Source organism: Monodon monoceros, unplaced genomic scaffold (assembly GCF_005190385.1).
Source record: "Monodon monoceros isolate NGI ecotype Baffin Bay Population unplaced genomic scaffold, NGI_Narwhal_1 Contig4386_ctg1, whole genome shotgun sequence".
In the NCBI taxonomy this organism is placed as follows: domain Eukaryota; kingdom Metazoa; phylum Chordata; class Mammalia; order Artiodactyla; family Monodontidae; genus Monodon; species Monodon monoceros.
Genome location: NW_021700272.1, coordinates 1 through 4,931, shown reverse-complemented (window position 1 = coordinate 4,931; position 4,931 = coordinate 1). Strand labels below are relative to the sequence as shown.

At 47.4% G+C, this 4,931-nt stretch overlaps 1 pseudogene; it reads left to right on the top strand.

Annotated features, from left to right (window-relative positions):
* The first annotated feature begins 1,753 nt into the window (after nt 1-1,753).
* On the top strand, nt 1,754-1,875 carry LOC114886536 (annotated as a pseudogene).
* The last annotated feature ends 3,056 nt before the right edge of the window (nt 1,876-4,931 follow it).

The following is a 4,931-nucleotide window of genomic DNA, read 5'->3' as shown; positions in this document are numbered from 1 at the left end:
CTTGCCTGAAGTACAAGAGAAACACTCCACGTACCTGCCAGCAGGCCAATGAGCAGCATCACCGCCCATCCCGACCAGGCGTCCAGCAAGCTCTTGATGAACTCCCATATGGACTCCTTGCTTTTGCTGGTTATCTAGAAGCAGAAAGACATCGGAGCTGATGTGGATACACTTTCCAATTCAGGCTTCCTTCTCTGAAACTGTTTCCTCAGGAAACACAGTGGTTGAGAAAACAAATATAATGAAGCAACTAGACTGCCGCTAACGTGATTCTTTCAGTTACCTAGCACAGTGGTTAAATGGGCTTTCTAGTTCACAGAGCTATAAAGATGCCATTGTAGTCTCCAAAGAATCCAAAAAAATTCACTTACTTAAAAAAACCTCACTAAGTGTGATGTGATCTTTGATTATTTCAAAGCCATTCTGAAGGAAGACATCACTTTGGTGTCACCGTTTTGAATACAAATCATTATTTTAGCCTAAATCGTAAGGTCTGTTCACAAAAGACCCTCTTTGACAAAGACTTCAATTCCTTCTTTCATTTTCCAGGCTACATGTTAACAACAAGAACGAACTTAATTTCTTTCTCTTCCTTCCTTCCTCCCTCCCTCCCTCCCTCCCTCCCTCCCTCCTTTCTTTCCTTCCTTCCTTCCTTTATGGCTGCGTTGGGTCTTCATTGCTGTGCGCGGGCTTTCTCTAGATGTGGCGAGCAGGGGCTGCTCTTCGTTGCGGTGCGCGGGCTTCTCATTGCGGTGGCTTCTCTTGTTGCAGAGCACAGGCTCTAGGCGTGCGGGCTTCAGTAGTTGTGGCACGTGGGCTCAGTAGTTGTGGCTCGCGGGCTCTAGAGCACAGTCTCAGTAGCTGTGGCACAGGGGCTTAGTTGCTCTGTGGCATGTGGGATCTTCCCAGACCAGGGCTCAAACCCATGTCCCCTGCATTGGCAGGTGGATTCTTAACCACTGCGCCACCAAGGAAGTTCCAAGAACTTACTTTTTTTTTTTTTTGCGGTACGTGGGCCTCTCACTGCTGTGGCCTCTCCCGTTGCGGAGCACAGGCTCTGGACGTGCAGGCTCAGCAGCCATGGCTCACGGGCCCAGCCGTTCCGCGGCATGTGCGATCCTCCCGGACCGGGGCATGAACCCGAGTCCCCTGCATCGGCAGGCGGACCCCCAACCACTGCGCCACCAGGGAAGCCCCGAACTTTCTTTTTTTAATTGAAGTATAGTTGATTTACAATGTTAATTTCAGGTGTACAGCAAAGTGATTCAGTTATACCTATATATATATTCTTTTTCAGATTCTTTTCCATTATAGGTTATTACAAAATATTAAATATAGTTCCCTGTGCTATACAGTAGGTCCTTGTTGTTTATCTACTTTATATATAGTAGTGTGTATCTGTTAATCCGAACTCCTAATTTATCCCTCCCCCACCCTCTTTCCCCTTTGGTAACTGTAAATTGGTTTTCTATGTCTGTGAGTGTATTTCTGTTTTGTAAATAAGTCCACTTGTACCACTTTTTTAGATTCCACATATAAGCAATATCATATGGTATTTGTCTTTCTCTGACTTACTTCACTCAGTATGACAATCTCTAGGTCCATCCATGTTGCTGCAAATGGCATTATTTCATTCTTTTTTATGGCTGAGTAATATTCCATTGTATATATGTACCACACCTTCTTTATCCATTCCTCTGTCAGTGGACATTTAGGTTGCTTCCATGTCTTGGCTATTGTGAATAGTGCTGTTAGCTTTGTGCAGTGGCAGTATCATAGCCAATGAGGTTTATCTGAGGCATGATACTGCTAATTGTAAATAGTGCTGCTATGAACATTGGGGTGCATGTATCTTTTTGAGTTAGAGTTTTCTCTGGATACATACCCAGGAGTGGGATTGCTGGATCACATGATAACTCTAATTTCAGTTTTTTAAGGAACCTCCATACTGGTCTCCATAGTGGCTGTATCAACTTACATTCCCACCAACAGTGTAGGAGGGTCCCCTTTTCTCCACACCCTCTCCAGCATTGCTGTTTGTAGCTTTTTTGATGACAGCCATTCTGACCGGTGTGTGGTGATACCTCATTGTAGTTTTGATTAACAGCAAGAAGGCTGAAGGAGCCAGCCTGGATCACGCTTTCCAGGCAGATGGTTGCATCTAAACACATCGTAAGAGCACCCGTTTGCCTCCCTGTGTTAACAGAATCCTACATTCCTGAGACCATCATTCCCCTCATAACCCTTTAAAGCAAGGGCTGGCAAACATTTTCCGTAAAGAGACAGAAAGTAAATATTTTCGGCTCGGCAGGTCAGTTGGTCTCCGTGGCAACTACCGGACTCTGCTGTTGTAGCACAGAAGGAGCCATATAGAGCATGGCAGTGCACCTCTCTTGTATCCTGTGGCCATGAAAAGGAAATCCAGGGCTTTCTCAGTGGCGCAGTGGTTGAGAATCCACCTGCCATTGCAGGGGACACGGGTTTGACCCCAGTCCAGGAAGATCCCACATGCTGCAGAGCAGCTAAGCCCATGTGCCACAACTACTGAGCCTGTGCTCTAGAGCCCGCGCGCCACAACTACTGCAGCCTGCACGCCTGGAGCCCGTGCTCTGTAACAAGAGAAGCCACCGCAATGAGAAGCCAGCGCACCACAACAAAGAGTAGCCCCCACCCTCCGCAACTAGAGAAAGCCCACGCACAGCAATGAAGAACCAACACAGCCAAAACCAAACAAACAAACAAATAAATAAATAAATAAATAGGAAATCCAGGGACTTCCCTGGTGGTCCAGCGGTGGAGAGTCCACCTTACAGTGCAGGGGCCACAGGTTCGATCCCTGGTCAGGAAACTAAGATCCCAAATGCCGCGGGGCAACTAAGCCCACGCACCACAACTACTGAACTCGTGCGCCTCAACTAGAGAGCCCACGTGCCATAAACTACAGAGCCCACGCGCCCTGGAGCCCGTGTGCCACAACTACAGACCACAACTACAGAGCCCACATGCCCTGGAGTCCGTGCGCCACAACTACAGACCACAACTACAGAGCCCACGCGCCCTGGAGCCTGTGTGCCACAACTACAGACCACAACTACAGAGCCCACGCGCGCTGGAGCCCGTACGCCACAACTACAGAGCCCACGCGCCCTGGAGCCCGTGCGCCACAACTACAGACCACAACTACAGAGCCCATGCGCCCTGGAGCCTGTGCGCCACAACTAGAGAGAGAAAACCCGTCCACCACAACTAGAGAGAAGCCCACGTGCCACAACAAAAAGATCCCTCATGCCTCAACGAAGATCCCGTGTGCTGCAGCTGAGACCCGTTGCAGCCAAAAATAAATTAATTAAATAAATAAATAAATAATAAAATAAATCTTAAAAGAAAAAAAGGAAATCTAAACTCCTCTTCATGGTCTACTCAGTGGTTCCCAATGTGGTCCCATCGCCCACGTGGCCGGACTCATCTCTAGTTCTCCCCTTCCGTGAATCTGCCACCAAACCTTAGAGCTCCTTGAACTGCCTAAATGAGCCACTCCTGATGAGAATCCTTTCCCCTTCCTCTGCCTGGCAAATTCTTAGTCATCCTTCAAGACCCCACTGAAATCGCACCCTCTCTAAAAACTCCCTCCCTAACCATCCCTCCTAAATGATCCCACAGCACTTGATACATAACTTTACTGCAGCCCATAAAAATATATATTGACTGCCTACTAGAGGCCAGGCACTGTAATATGTGCTTTCATACACATACAGCCCCATTTAATCTTCTGGTATAATTAACTCCATCCTTACAGATGAGAAGATGGGGTCCAGAAATGGCACCCCAAAAGTCAGCCAGCCTAAAGATGTCAAAGTCAGGATGTACCCAATCTGTCTGTTTCCAGAGCCCCCCTCCTTGCCCTCCACACTACACCTCTGTATGACATAGCCTTCCACCCAAAGCACCTGGTATTAGAATTACCTGTCCACATCTCTGCCTCTCCCACTAGCCCTTCTCTTCTCTAGAACCTAGCTCAGCACACGACACATGAACCCAAGCTCTAGCTCAGTGACTGTCCGATAAAAGCATGGCCCAGCCCTCCGAAGGGATTCCCCTCAAAGTGTCCTTATGTACAGCATGTACCTTTCTGTGTCTGTCGGTGTCCCGTGACTTCTCCCTCAGACAGTCGATGGTGTGGAAGTCCTCATACGTCCCCACACCAGGGAATGGCTCGTCAAGGAAATCCATCAGGTTTCCAGAGCCACTCATCGCTCCTGCATTGACCATGCTACTTACACCTGGGAGAGAAAACCTGTCGTTAAAAACGTAAGCAGAACATCTGCACAGACCTGGCAGAACAATCCACGTGTGCTAATTTTTTGCACAGGAAGGACATTTCAGCATAGGCACCTCTGCTGTGATGAAAGATACATATAGTCTGTCTTAGTGAGCACAGGCTGCTATAACAAAAATACCACAGACTGGGTGGCTTATCAACAACACACATTTATTTCTCACAGTTCCGGAGGCTGTGAAGTCCAAGATCAAGGCACTTACTTAGAGATTCAGTGTCTGGTGAGAGCCCACTTCCTGTTCACAGATGGCCATCTACTCACTGTGTCCTCATCTGGTGGAGCTCTCTGGGGTCTCTTTTATAAGGGCCCTAATCCCATCCATGAGGACTCAGCTTTCATGACCTCATCACCTCCCAAAGGCCCCTCCTCCCAATGACATCACACTGGGGATTAGGTTTCAACATATGAATTTTGGGGAGACACAAACGTTAATTTCTTTTTTTAAACTCTTTATGTTATATTGGAGTATAGTTGATTAACAATGTTGTGTTGGTTTCAGGTGTACAGCAAAATGATTCAGTTATACATATACATGTATCTTTTTCCAATTCTTTTCCCATTTAGGTTGTTACAGGATATTGAGCAGAGTTCCCT